General features: G+C 38.9%; 1 long non-coding RNA gene across 17 annotated transcripts in view; it reads left to right on the forward strand.

Annotated features, from left to right (window-relative positions):
* The window catches only part of LOC107152424, a 104077-nt gene that overhangs the window by 23850 nt on the left and 64476 nt on the right, over window positions 1–15751 (forward strand). For 10 of the 17 annotated variants that reach the window (XR_007344904.1, XR_001504782.2, XR_007344916.1 and 7 more), the window contains 5 exons: window positions 7215–7346; window positions 8927–9000; window positions 9114–9255; window positions 9473–9549; window positions 12238–12300. This is a non-coding gene — a long non-coding RNA (uncharacterized LOC107152424). Of the gene's footprint in view, window positions 1–7214; window positions 7347–8926; window positions 9001–9113; window positions 9268–9472; window positions 9550–12237; window positions 12301–12552; window positions 12672–15751 lie in introns of all 17 variants that reach the window. The other 7 variants (XR_007344913.1, XR_007344918.1, XR_007344906.1 and 4 more) reach the window with 6 other exon arrangements.

Raw genomic sequence — 15751 nt, forward strand, 5'->3', positions numbered from 1 at the left:
TAGATTGCTTTTACAATATTGAGGTATGTTCCTGTTATCCCTAGTTTTTCTAGAGTTTTGAACATAAAGGGATGCTGTACTTTTTCGAATGCTTTTTCCGCATCTATCGAGATGATCATATGGTTCTTGTTTTTAAGTCTATTGATGTGGTGAATGACATTTATTGATTTCCTTATATTGAACCAGCCTTGCTTTTGTTAGGCACACACAGACAGGACTCCTTCCGTAGACAACTGATAAATAAGCATTGCAGTCCTTGGCCTTTGTTAGTGCCCCAATATAGCACTGCTGATTGGATAAGTCTACCCAGTTCTGGGGATCATTGGTAGGAAGCTCAGGTACAAGTAAACTAAGTCACATTCTCCAATGTCACCTTTATAGGAATAAAGTTGATATGATGATCTTAGTCTTTGGTCACATATCTCAGGTTTGAAGCATCAAATGTGTTTTTTTGTGGGTGGTTTTTCACATTGAAGACTATCAGGGATGGAGATTAAGAATTCCTCAGGATCAACCTATGTATGGGTAACTTGACTAAGTTTCTGCATACTAAAGAACTATATCATTCTAGTCCTGCCTCCCTGAAATATCTTGAGATTCCCCAAATGACCTTTTTTAGGTGTTCCTAGATCATAGTTGAGTAATTATGGACTGTCTCTTAGTTTTCTACCAGATGGCTAACTGCTTAGAATGGTATATTTTACATGCTCACCTACAGAGGGCTAGCTCATCTCCAAGAGCCCTAGGAGCTATTCCCAGTTCTCTTGTGTGCTGGTACCATTCACCTAGTGTCACTTTTAAAGCAAACACAATTCCTGACAATAGGGACATGATTTGTACCACCAAATTGGGCAGAGTTCTCAAAATTGCCTAAGCCCAAGCCTAGTCCCTCTAGTTAGTGTGCTTTCTCAGGTGGTTGCCTGAAGAGTGAAGACATTTTTTCCCCCTTAATGAAAAGCAAGAAGACAAAAAGCCAAGAAGAAACAATTCCAGTTTGATGTAACAGGCTGCCCTAGTGGTTGCCTTAGAAACCTGACTTCATTATGGTGACATTGACAGCATTCCAAGGAGACCAACTTGCTCTTGTTGGAGAGCAGAGCCCAGGCTCCAGGTATTTGGACTTAGTGGAGGGTGTGGGTGCTCCATGGTGGGGGCTGAGCATCCCTGGGATGTTGGGAAATGAAGGGATCCCAGACCCAAGTCACCTTATTCCCACTCTGGAACTTGGAGCCCTGCTGTTTTCTATATTTTGAATATGAACTTCTAATACTACATTTAGTAGAAGTGTCAAAAATAGGCATTATTGTCTTGTTTCTGATGGAACAATGCTTTGATAATTGACAAAATAAATGAGAACCCATAGAATGATGGTAGGTTCACGGTAATAGTTCAGTGACTGGGACCATTTTTATAAGTACTTATAAGTAAAAGTTATACAAATTAGATAATTTCATAGTTTGTATGTGTTTTTTAAAAAAAGATTAATAGGACTGGGGTTGTAACTCAGTGGTAGAGTGCTAACACATGTGAGGCACTGGGTTCGATCCTCAGCACTACATAAAAATAAATAAAATAAAGGTATTGTGTCCTTCTATAACAAAAATATTTTTAAAAGATTAATAAAGTGACTACAGAATTCTCTCCAGCTGATGTTTGTATGTGTGTGTGTGTGTGTGTGTGTGTGTGTGTGTGTATGTGTATGTGTGTGTTACTGGTGATTAAATCTAGGGCCTTGCACATGAGCCTTTTACTACTGAACTACTTCCCTAGCCCTTTTAAAATTTTTATTTTATGTTGAGACAGAGTCTCCTCTTGTTATGTTGCCATGTTGTCTTCAAACTTGGTGATCTTCTTGCTCAGCCTCCTTAAGAAACGGATTACGGTGCATGCCACAGAACCTGGCTCTAATTATCTTGATGTCCAAACATACTTGGAAAAACTAACCTTAGAAAAAAGCACTATCCTTTCTCTACATGATGGATCAGTATACTATGGGGTTATCCTTGACTTACTAGTACATAATGGCGAAACCCTGCATTTATCAAGAGATGATAAATGTCTTGGGATGCTTTGTTTACTCTTTCAGCAATTATGCCCAGAAAATTCACATGTATGTTAAAATAGTTCAATTTTCTGTTGACCATAAATCTACATCATGTTCATTGATTTATCTGTTCCTTCCTTCATTCCCTAGATGAGGAGTCCATACAGTAGAGGGGTCCCTCAGACAGCAGAGGGGAAAACCCTCTGTTACCATATCCCATACAGGGTTCCCTGACCTTCTCTCACCTCCTCTCAGTCATCCCCTCTCCTAGACACTATGGAAACATCTTCACAGGCTCCAATGTGGTGCCCCATCCTCTGTTACCTGCTACTACCTGCCCTGGACTGCCTGGTGCCTGCTGCTGACAGCCAAGGTGCCCTAGGGCTGCCTTGCTGTTTTACTGTATGGATGCTCCAAAGCTTAAATTTTTACAGTTTTCTTTTACACCTACCAGTTTTTCTGTCAAATAAAATTATTCTCTACTTAAGTTCATAAACTGCATCTTAAAGAAGGTACTGTATTTTTTGCTCATTACATAAACATCTTCAGACATTCTGTATGTTGACATGTTGGTGACACCTCATGGCAGAATGCTGAACTGCAACTTGAACATGCAGACATGAAAAATGAGAGGATGGGGCTGTGGCCAATCTAACAGATTTTTCAAATCCGATTGGAAAGGGGAATCCTATGGCTTCCAGACAGAAAGTTCATTCTCTTTCTATGCCCAAGCAAAAGGTGTACATGACGGAAAAATTACATTTACTTTAATGGAGCATGAATTGAGAGAAAGATCAATGAAACAGAATAGACTAACCAGATATAGACATATTTAGAAATTTATAATGTGACTAAGGCAGCATTTCAAATCATTAGAGATATAATGGATGATTTAAGAAGTGTAATGTGTTAGCTAGAAAATCATATGGCTAAAACAATAAAAAAGACCTTTTTGTTTCATTTTACAGTCGGGTAAGATCCAAATAGTTTTGAATTAAATCTGAAAAATATATTTAATTATTAGGAGAAAATGTGGGTGAACTCCTGTATAATTGATGAGAGGAGGCAACGTTCCTTAATATGAGTCAAATCCAGGAGCAATAAGGACAAAGATTGATGTGTTTGATGCCTTAAAAATTATAACTGGGGGCTGGGACTATAGTTCAGTGGTAAAGCGCCTGCCTTGTACATGTGAAGGTATGAAGCACTGGGTTCGATCCTCAGCACCACATAAAAAAAAAATAAAGATATTAAAAAATTTATGACTGGGAGGGCTGGGGTTGTGGCTCAATGGTAGAGTGCTCACCTAGCACATGCAAAGCACTGGGTTCGATTCTAGTACCACATAATATTTTGCCCAGCCAGCCGGGCAGCGGCAAAAAGCAAATAAAACAAAGGTATTTTGTCCATCTACAACTAAAAAAAAATTAAATAAAAAAGTTATGACTGGGAAATGAAATTCACCAAATTATGTTATATGCATGTTTCAATATATCACAATGAGTCCCAACATTATGTTCAATTATATTGCACCAATAAAATTTTAAAAGATATTAGCAATGACAAAACCTGCATAGCAAAGACATGACCACCTATTAAAATGACACTGAGGAAGACATCTTCAACAAAATGATGATATACTCTGTATAAATTCTTACCAATATAGAGGCATTAAAAAAGCAACAACCCTATCCAAGGTATGTAAGAAATATAAACAGTCATTCACAGTGGGGCACCTCTTAATCTCAGCAATTTGGGAGGCTGAGGCATGAGAATGGCAAGTTCCAGGCCAGCCTGGGGAATATATTAAGACCCTGTCTCAAAATAAAAATTTAGAAAAAGGGTTGAGAATGCATCTCAGTGGTAGGATGCTTCCAGTTCCAATCCTCAGTACAGTAGGTGGTAGGGGAGGGGGTGAAGGGATCACATACACAACAATACATACAGTTAACAGAAAAAAAATATAACTTGTTTTTAAACAAAGGACCAGAGGCTTAAGCCTCTCAACTGTTACATTGGCAAAGATCCAATGTTTGCCAATACATATAGTTGGTGAGTCTGTGGAAAAACTTGTATTTTCATACCCCAACATGATATCAGATCTTAATCCTTAGAACCTTTAAATCCTAATTTATAATGATCTTGAAATCGGGAGATTATCTAGGTGGACCCTAAATGCAACTGGCAAGTGTCCTTGTAAGAGAGAAACAGAGGAAGTATTGACACAGATAAAAGAGGGAATAGTAATGGGATTGAAGTGCAGAGACTGGATTGATACAGCCACAAGTAAAGGAAGGCCAGAAGTCGGTGAAGGCTTGAAGAGGCAAGGAGGCTTATTATCTCCAGAAGGAGGTCAGGTTCAAGTATACCAATCAAAAGGTGTACATGACATAAAAATTATATTTACTTTATTGAAACATGAATTGAGAGAAAAGATAAATGAAACAGAACATACTACCCAGACATAGACATATTTAGAAATTTATAATGTGACTAAATCTGAGTGGAAAGAGGGCCATCCACAGACCAAAGGAATTATCTCTAGAAGGAGGACAACCCTGCCAAAACTTGGATTTTGGCCCTGGAAAACTAATTTTGGACTTGTAGCATCCAAAACTGTGAGGAAAATCTTTGTTTGTAATGACCCCAAGCTTATGGTAATTTATTACATGACCCATAGGAAACTAACATAATCATTATGCTGAGAAATTTGATGAACTGTATCAATTTAACATATGCCCTTACACTATGACTCAGAAATATATATCCTAAAGATATGCTGGCACTGACACAAATAGATTTAGATATTTTAGATATTGCATTTTAGATTTTAGACTGTTGCACTATTTGAATAGCAAAAGGATGAAAACTTAATTATTTTGCTCTAGCTTCCACATATGAGGCATAAAGAGGAAACACTATCTTTATTGTTAGAAATGCATATATGTGAAATATGTCGTTTACATAAGATGGAGGAAAATGAAGAGCCGAGAAGAAACGTTTCCATTTCCTTGAATCAGCCTGAACTCTGGGTTGTCATAGTAACCTGACGTCATCCTGGCGATTGTGATGGCTTTTTATTAGAGACTTCCATGGCCTGCAGTTAGAGCCGGCAGCCTCACCTTCAGGTGTCTGGACTCATCTGAGGGTGTGGGCAGAATTGTCCCCATTGTCTGAGTCTGAGCCTAGTTCCTCTAATTAGTGCGCTTTCTCAGGTGGTGGTCTAAAGAGTGAAGGTGTTTTGATTTCAGAGAAGAAAAGGGGACAAAGAGGAGGCTTGCGCAGAGGCATTTCTAGTGCAGAGGACCAAACTGCGCATTGCAGTTGCCATAGAAACCTGTTGTCATTATGGTGACTGCGATGACATTCTAAAGGAAACTGACTTGTTCTGGTTGTAGGGCAGAACTGAGCCTCCAGGTGTTGGATTCGGGGGAGGTTGTGGGTGTCATTTGTGGGAGTTGAACCCTCCTGGGATGTGGGAGTGCTCTGCTGATTCCAGATGAAGAGAGATGTGGATTCTCCTGGGCCCAAGGTAGCATGATATCCTGTTCCGGGGTGTCCTGGACCTACTTTCCATGTAAAGGCCAGAGGATAAGACAGGGAACAGCCCTCTGTGAGCCCAGCTTGTCCTCTGTAAAATGGGGTAGGAATGCTCACCCACAGGATTTTGGGGACCTTCAATGATAACACCTGCTTTCCTAATAGTGATTCCCATGTCTCTTAGATTGATGAAGAATATGTAGTTGGTTTGATGGTGGTCTTTACAATCTGAGATTGTAATATGACCATGCATTTTTTTCATGGTCACCGCGTTTTTGTCCGTTGGTACTGAACATTGAAGCCAGGAGTGCCTTGCTACTGAGCCACATTCCCCACCCTTTTTGTTTATTTATTTTTATTTTATTTTGAGATAGGGTCTCACTAAGTTGCTTAGGACCAGGCTAAGTTGTTCAGGCTGGCCTGGAACTTGGAATTCACCTGTCTGAGCCTCCCAATTGGACACTGAGACTGACTCAGTAATGACATTTTTAAAGAAGCCAGGAAATAATCAAGTGTTATTTAAAATGTCAAGTATGAGAACTTAGTATTTTCAAAAATAATGCCATATATTTGCTCTATTATAATAATACCGAGCTATGGTCCTTAAAGTAACCAGGTAGACCTAAATATTATTCTTATTATTTCCCAGGACATAACATCTTAAGTTCTATAGTACCTAGCTTTCATACTAAACCTAATGCCCTGTCCCCAGGCAAGCCAAGCATTTCTGTTGCTATAGATTAGGTTTCATGTCCCAGAAATCTATTTAAATGGAATTATGAATGTGTTTTTGATTTTTATTTGGCTACTTAAACTCATCCTGTTTATTTTTAGATTTACCTATATTCTTGTGTTTATTGATGGTTCATTCTTATTTATTTATTTATTTATTTATTTTTGCAGTTCTGGGGATTGAACTCAGGACCTAATACTTGTTAGGCAAGTGCTCCAACCCTGAGCTATTCTCCCAATATGATTCATTCTTTTTAATTGCCAAATAGTATTCTAGTATTTAGATATACTACAGTCTGTTTTATACATTTACCTGTTGTTGAATATTTTGGTTATTTCCAATTTGGGACTTTTGTAAATAAAGCCACTGTCAGCACTTTTGAATAAGTAATTTCATGGAAATATGATTTTTACCCCTAGGGCAAATGTTTAGGAGTACATGAACGGATCATATTGTAGATATAAGATTAGCATGGTAAGAAACTGCTAAACTGACTGCCGTGGTTATACCCTTTTGCACTGCCAGCAGCAGTGTATGAGAGGTGTATCCTCCACAATCTTGTCAGTGATTGGTATGCTCAGTCTTTTTAATTTTGGCCATCCTCCTGAGAAGGTACTCGTATCTCATTGTAATTTTCTCCTAATTTTGGCTAATGATTAATGATGTTGAGCATTTTTTTCATACTTGACATTCATATGATTTCTTTAGCAGAGTTCAGATATTTTGCCTGTCTCTCTTGTTGTGGGTTGGAACTGGGAAGAGGGTTGTGCAGCCTTCAGTTGAATGAGTGGGAACAGGCAGGTTGTCACCACCAGATCCCATGTTTCATGTGCTTTCCCATCCTCATATGTTCCTCTCTGTCCCATGTGCTTTATTTCCCCTTACTCTCCCTTCTAGAGTATAACATCAGAGAAGGGTGGGAATGCTGTACTCCAGAACAAGGGGGCTCTTGGAGAAGAACCAAGTTTGCTATGGAATCTGCTGGAGAGGTTACTGGAACAAGAGTGAAGAGGTCATAGGTACACAAAGGTATGTCATTTCCCTTCCACCAAACTTGTGTGTTCAACAGGATAACAATTCCCAACATTCTCAAACATCAGAAATACTCTGAAGTTGGGCTGTAGTTAGAAACTATAGTCGCTTGTTAGAAAGCAGTCAGAGGTCTCAGGTGGAGGGAGAAACCAGGGCACTGCCCAATAATTTCATTAACAGGGACACTCTAGATGTTCCAGAACATTTCATGGTAGGCATTAAATTAATGACACTTAAGATGGGCATGGTGGTGCACGCATATAATCACAGCTGCTTAGGAGGCTGAGGCAGGGGTATCAAGTTGAAGGCTAAATGGGCACCTTAGTGAGATACTTGTCTCAAAATAAAAATAAAGAGTCCTGGGGGTACAGCTAAGTAGTAGTGTCATGGCAGAAGACATGTCTTTGTAGATAGGTCCTAGGAGTTCCCAGAGGAAGGGGAATCTTGAGTCAGGACTAGCAGGGTTCTTGGCCTTCATGACTGAAAAGAATTTTTGCACATGCCAGTCTCCAGAGGGAGAGACAACTACCCATTGGTGTAGGGTGTTAATATTCATATATGGACAGTTCCTAGGGTGTGGACTAGCAGTGGAGCCTGGGTGGAACTACATAATTTTGTGTCAGTTTTCCCTGTACTTGTACATCACCCACATGTTACAAGGGCATTAGTCAAGGGCACAGGCCAAGGGCATGTCACTCAGAAGTTGCAATTGTTTGTTGTTGTTTTCCTCATTTCAGTGGTTTATGGGTACTTCTTTTGAAACACAGTATCTTTTCTTTTATCCCCAAATTTCTGTCTCAGTAGAGCATTCCTGGGTTCAATTGTATTAACTGTAAAAATAAGTGAATAAATAAATAAAATAACAAAAACTAAAAATAAAGTAAAATAGAAAACAATTTAAAAAATTTAAAAAAAAAACAATTGTATTTAAATGTCAGCTCTTGAGGTCAGACTTTCTTTAAAGTGTGGCCATTGACTACTTCATCAAGAACATCGAAGATTTCTTGTTAAAAATAGCAGATGTTTAGTTCAACCCTAAGTCTGCTGAAGCAAAACCATGGAGATGGGGTGGCAGGTCTACATTATCATCTTTCCTCTAGTTGCTTCTGGTATTTATGCAGGTTTGGAAAGCAATCTGTGGATTTGCCAAAATGTCTGCTAAACTTTTGAATCATTTAATATCTAATTCCATTAATAGTTGCTGCTGCTACTCACCTTTAAATATCTGTGTCTTGTCTGTTCATCAAATATGTAGTACTTCCTTACTTTAAACAATAGTTATTCTGTAATTTATATACATGGCTCTAATATAGGTTCTGGGGAAGCAGGCTCTCTGGAGCTGTCATTTTAGTTTGGGAAAACTGCTAATAGGGAAACAAATCAATAACGGTAATTTCATACAAGATTTGTGCTTTGAATTAAATAAACACTTAGGTAGAAAAGAACCTGGACAGGGATCATGATAGATGGGGTTGTCAGTGAAGTTCCTTTTCAGAAAGTGGCATTTGAATTGAGTCCTAAATGCCAAGAGGAAGCCAGGTATGGAACAGGCCATTCTGTCCCTGTGTTTTGTGTAGATACCTGTTGATCCAGGATCAGAGTGAAAGCTCAGTGGCTGGATCCTGGTGGACAATGTGAAGACTGGTGAGAGGTGAGGTGGAGAGGGCAGCTGGAGCCACAGGGTTTGGGCTGTATAAGGAGTTTGGATTTTATTCTGAGTGTGGAGTGAGTATGGGCATGACATGATCTGTTTCTTTTTCTCAGGTGAGTCTGGTCTCTCTGTGAATGGATTAGAAAGAGATTAAAAAGCCTGCGGTGACAATCATTTGGAGAATATTGCCCAAGTCCATGAGAGGGATGGGATCTGCTGTAGCAATGTGCAGAGGGAGGGATACTCCTGGACAGGGTATGTCCTGAGGTAGGGCAGGAGGGACCTGCAGTGGCTATGCATGGGGGGTATGGTAGGAATGAGACAGAATCAAAGAATACTGGTCTTATTTGGTCACGTGGAGATATGAATCGTGGTACCTCATCCATGCTTCCTTTCTTTCGTACTTGTGATTTAACTGCTTTACCACTGAGTCACAACCCTAATCCTTTATATTTTTTTTATTTTGAGACAGGATTTCCCTAAGTTGCTGAAGCTAACCTTGGCCTTGCAATTGTCCTGCCTTATTCTCATGAGTCACTGGGATTACAGGTGTGTGCCACCCCGACTGGCTTGTGATTCTGTTTTCTGAGATCAGTTGCTCCTTGTGCCTGATATTCTGAGAATAGTTAGTTCAGTTATCCAATAGTAGTTGTAATGCTATTTAGTGATTTAATATTATGTGTCAGTTAACAAATAGATTCACGTAATGGTTGGGGTTGTAGCTCAGTGGTAGCATGTTTGCATAGCGTGTGTGAGGCAGTGGGTTCAATCCTCAGTACCACGTCAAAATAAATTTAAAAATAGTGTCCATCTACAACTAAAAAATTTGAAAAAAAAATCACTTGTAAGTCTATTGCCCTTTATTAAAGAGATTCAAATTCTAAACCCATCAAAACCATAGAAATCTCAACTTGCAAGCATTTATGCAACAGCTCAGGATATTGATCATTTTTTAGCTTGTAACTAGCACACTTCTAAGGGTTTTCAGGTATTACCTCAAGTAGTTCTCAAAGTGACAATCTATGAAGTAAAGACAAAAGTTTTCCCCTCATTACAGAAGAGGAACCTGAGGTACAGACCCAAGAGCACAAAATCTTTGCAGTAGATTTAAAAAAATATAATGGCATCCCAATCCGTTTTCATAAAACAGAAAACAGAAAGTAATGTTTGTTTTCAAACATTTTGTCTTAAGTACTTAAGGATAAGTACTACATAATCCCAGGTTTGCAGAGGAGGCATTATAGTGACTACAAGGTTTATTAAAAATATTCAAAGTCATGCAGTTTTGTTTTGTAGGGATCTGTTATGCAGTTTTTAAGTAGCAGTCAGAGCTAAAATCCTAACCAGCACACTCAGGAAGAAGAAACACACCACAGTTGAACTCTGTCATCCTATTTTGGGTAATATTGGGTCAGGAATGTATGTCTTTGGGAGGACGTGATGCTTGGGTAGCTATTGTGCCTTAAAGCAGATGGTGTGTTTGAGAAAATAAAAAGATAATAATTGTAAAAACAAAGGATAATAAATATTTTTAAAGTAACACTCCTCACAGGTATGCATTAAACAACTGACTGTTCAGTAATTCCTTGGACCTCCCCTTTATGAACTCAAGAGTGATTTTTAAGATGGGAATCACATAGTTTTGCTCTCTATACTTCCATGGTTGGGAGGCAGGGATGGCCTTACCCTCAGTGATGGATGAGGCAGATAAGGTATGTGATGTCTTACGCAAGGTCACTTAGAGTTTGCGGGTTGGACTGGCACTGTGGTCCAGGTATATCTGTTTTTTTTCTCACGTGTATGTCTGTTGAATATGCCATTAGCATTGTTCCTGTGTTTGATAAATCACTTGTTAAGGGCTTGGAGGGTACATGTTCCTCTGATCTCAACCTGCAGATAATACAAGAGGACCCTAAGTTGTTTAAATAAGGAAAACGTGTGTTGTTTTTCCTCTTCTTCCCCTATTGAGAGGATAGGAGAAAATTCCTAAAATCATAGCATGTAGACTTTTTTTTTTTTTTTTTTTTTTTTTTTTNTTTTTTTTTTTTTTGTATTTAACTCAGGGACACTATTTAACACACTGAGCCACATCCCCAGCCCTATTTTGTATTTTATTTAGAGACAGGGTCTCACTGAGTTGCTTAATGCCTCAGTTTTTCTGAGGCTGTCTTTGAAATTGCGATCCTCCTGCCTCAGCCACCCGAGCTGCTGGGATTACAAGTGGGCACCACCACGCCCAGTGCCTGTGATCTTTTGTGTCTGGCTTTATTCATTCTTCATATTGTGTGTGATATTTACATTATTCTGAGAGAGGTGGGGAAAAAACCAAAAGTGTATTTTTCCTGCTCTCATGTTCAACACAGCATCTATGAGCACCAAGTTATGTGGGGATTTCTCCCAACCAATATTTAATCAATTTTGTATCAGATTTTGTAGTAGACACCAGCCAGGTGTTTGCTATTTCTTTTCAATTCTCACACTGTTTACTTGATATAGCATTAGATCCCACTGGTTGGTGGCTCAGGCCCACCTGTCTACACCCTCCTCACTTCAGATGCCAATTGTAAGCGCAGGTCACACCAACGAAATATAAATTGGGGTTTCAATAACCTTCCTTATGTTTGAATAATTTTCTGGAGCAATTCACAGAACACTGAGAAACAATTCACTGATGTTTACCAATTCATTGTAAAGGACATTTCAAAGGTTACGGGAGAACAGCCAAATTGAAGAGATGCACAGAACAAGGCATATGGAAAGGGGCACAGTATTTCCATACCCTACCCAGATGGACCAGCCTCCAGAAACTTTCATGTATTTTGCAACCAAGAAGCCCATCAGAACTCTGTTGTGATCTGGGGATATTTGGAAGACATCATTGCATAGGCATGACTGAGTATATTATTGTCTATTGATGATCGACTTAACTTTTGGCGCTTTTCCCCTGCACAAGGGTTGGGGGAGGGGCTAAAATTCCTAACCCTTCTAATCATGCTTTGTTCTTTCTGGATGACTAGCTGCTCTAGTTTGGATCTTAAATGCCAACCAAATGCCCGTATGTTGAAGTCTTTGTCTTTAGAGTGGCACTACTGTGAGGTGGTAGGCCCTAGAGGAGGTGGAGTCTTGTGGTCCTTAGGTCAATGGGGCATGCTTTTGAAAGGGATTGTAGGACCACAGACTCTTCTTCTTTCTCTTTTCTCTCTGGCTTATGATGTAAGCAGTTTTATCCTGTCACAGGTTCCCACCATAATGTGTTGCCCTACCACAGGACCAAGGCCATCAACTGGATCCTTGAAAACTGTGAGTCAAATAAACCGTTTTTCCTTAAAAGTTAATTATCTCAGATTTTTTGTTATAGTGATAGAAAGCTGACTACCTGAAGCCATCTATGGGCTCTCAGCCACCAATCATATCATTAGCACACAAAAGAATTATTTCTCAAGATTTCAAGAGATTTGGGAGCTTTTTGTTAGGATTTGGGTGTTCTTCAACTTTTGACTTGTTATGAATTTTGGTCCTGTGGACATTCTTGTTTGTATTGATTGGTTTCAGGAATCACTAAGCCCAAAATAATGCTCATTGGCAAACAGCTTATTTTAACCTGAAGGAATGTGAGAAAATGATAGAAGCAGAAAGCTGTCACTTCCTTCTGCCTTTCTCCCCTGAAGCAGGTAATAAAACCCTCAGGTGAGACGTACCCTCTCTATTCCCAGAGGACAGTAGCATCTTTATTTGTGAAGGTGAAGGGCCTCAGAGGAAAGTCTGATCAGTGGTGCCTTGCTCAGTTTACTTCACGTTAGATCATTTCCTCTATCACATTTCTCCACAGTTGTCTATTCTTCATCAAACCTCTCATAAAAGTATCAGGTTTAACCCTTTATCTGAGTCTCCATTTCTTTATGGAGGCTCCCATTTCATCTAAAACATATATTTAATACTTGTGAATGTTTTTCTCTTGATAATCTGTCATTTATTATCTTCTGTTTGAGGGATCTCAGCCATGAACCCAAAATGGGTAGAGGAAAAGTTACATTTTCCTTTCATATAGTATGTTTCAGTGGACATGTATTTCATTTCTCTTGAGCATGTACCTGAGTGGCATTTCTGTGTATGTGTACATTTAGCTCAGAGGACACTACCAAGCAATTGATCAAGGTGATTATTCCAGTCTCTAATCTATTCAAATCTATATTCCAGTCTATATTTCAGCCATGTATAGAGTTCCGCTTGTTTCACTGCCCTACAAACCCTCGGTATTTTCCATCTACTCCATTGTTATTTTCCTAGTGAACTTATGGTGGTATCTCAATGTGCTTTTAGTTTTAATTTGTGTTTATTCTCTCTCTGATGAATTAAGTATCTATTTATTCACTTGTTTTTTTATTTATTTTTTGTACCAGAGATTGAACCCAGAGGCACTTAACCATTGAGCTTTTTAGTTTTTAATTTTTTATTTTGAGACAGGGTCTCACAAAGTTGCTTAGTACCTCACTAAGTTGCTGAGGCTGGCTTTGAACTTGTGATCCTTTCTTAGATTCTAAGTGTCTCTTAATCCAAATAAGGTCCATGCTTTTTTATTTAACCTTCCAATTTATTTGCTGAGAATATTCTTATCTTGTGGAGTTTCAATTCTGGATTTTGCTGATTGATTCTGTATTGAGTTGTTATATCCCTCTGTCTCCTTCTGTTTTACCTAAATTGATATGTAGGTTTAAGACTTTTTTAGACTCAAGTGTTTGCACAGGGGACCTCAGATATAGGGGTGTGTATTCTTGTAGGATTGCATCAGGAGCCACACTGTGTCTCTCCTGTGTATTGAGATTGGTTATAGGGTTCAGGAGTGGGCAGCTTCATCCATCCAGTATATAATTTTTCATCTTCCTTTCATATCAAGGTTCCCCCTGGTCTCTGATGATCGTTACCTTGATCTGAATTTCATTAAATTTTGTGAAAATGATGATGTTCTAATTCTGATTTCTTCTGCATACATTTTCTGGAATCTTCTATAAAAAATTTTTCCCTCATCAAATATTCGGTTCCACTGGGGTATGGGATGAAGAGGAATGATAGGATGAGTTCTTTGTTTTTGTAGTATTTCCACTTTTCAAAACAATGAGTTGCGCAATCAGGGAGAATGCAAATCAAAACTACACTGAAATTTCATTTCACCCCAGTCAAAATAGCAATGATGAACAACAGAAATACTGATAATTGTTGGTGATAATTTGGGGGAAATGGTAGACTACTACATCATTGGTATGGCTATAAATTAGTACAACAACTTTGGAAAGCAGCACAAAGATTGATCAAAAGATTAGGAATGGAAACACCATATGACCCAGTTATCTAAATTTTTTTGTTATTTATTCAATATTTAAAATCAACATACTGTAGTGACACATGCATATCAACATTTATAACAGCACAATCCACCATAGCCAAGTTAAAGAACAGACTAGGTGCCTGCCCATCAATAGGCAAATGGATCAAGAAAATGTGAGATTGATCTATCTGTCTGTCTGTCTGTCTATCTATCTATCTATCTATATGTGTGTATACACACACACACACACACAAAATGGAGTTATGCTCAGCCATAAGGAAGAATGAAATTATGTCATTTATTGATAAATTATTTCATCTCCCTGCATTCCAGGATCTGGTGTTTTTTTTTTTTTGTTGTTGTTTTTTTGGGCTGAGAGTTCATATTTTATTTACAGATATAACTAAAGATTGTACATTAGAATTGAGAACTTCTAAATATCACCTTATAATTAAATTCCCCAAGTAATTTCCACTTATACATTGTAGGTAATGTAAATGGATAAAAAAATATGCAGAAATCCTTCCTTGTCATACTTTTCCATTCCCCAAGATATAAATGTATTTATATTGTCTTCCAAGAAGTCCATATACTGTATACAAGAAGCTACCTTTGCTACTTTTCATGAACAATCAGGAATTATTTCCATACACCTAATAAAATATCTCAACCATATATAAAAATAGGATCTGGTGTTTTAAAAGGGTCACAAAAGTAATCCCCTTCAGGGTAACTGGGGTTCTTCTCATGGATATTATTTCAGGTCTGCATTTCTTTTGCAGATAACAAATAGTTTGCTGAGGAATGTGACATATCACTTAAACCAGGCAGGGCTGCTGGTAAATTGCTTCTTGGAAAAAAAGGACATGGAAGTCAGCACATGGACCTATTTTATAGAATTATTTTCTTAACCTTGTTTTTACCACTCACATCTTTCTGTCCCCTATCACCAAGAGGCTTGATGGGAGAAGGCCTTGCCTTGTGGTGAGCCGCTTCTGCCGTTTATGCAAATTATGGTCGCCATTACAAGATGGCGCTGGCTCCGCTGTGGTCTGTGACAAACAACTCCTTATTTGGGAGAGTTGGCGCATGACTTTTCATCACCCTATGAGAAAGCTCCACGAGGCTGCTTTGCATTGGGGCCTGAGATGCTTTATTAAGGCTGGGAGGGGCATCCGAGAGAGAAGAAGAACTATCAAGGGCCTGAAATAAACTGCTGAAAGAAGATTCCTGAGTGTTGCGTCTTCCTTGCGGGCAAGGGGTTGCGACAAGTGGTGCTGAAACCCGGGAACCAGAACTTTCAGCAGTCAGGGGGGTGCACCGTAGTCCCAGGTAAGTGGGATCCGCGATCAAAGCGGGAAATAGTCCCAAGTAAGTGGGATCCGCGACCAAAGCGGGGCAGCAGCTGCATTGTGTACTTTCGTTTTT

The sequence above is a fragment of the Marmota marmota genome, unplaced genomic scaffold, assembly GCF_001458135.2.
Source record: "Marmota marmota marmota unplaced genomic scaffold, marMar, whole genome shotgun sequence".
In the NCBI taxonomy this organism is placed as follows: Eukaryota; Metazoa; Chordata; class Mammalia; order Rodentia; family Sciuridae; genus Marmota; species Marmota marmota.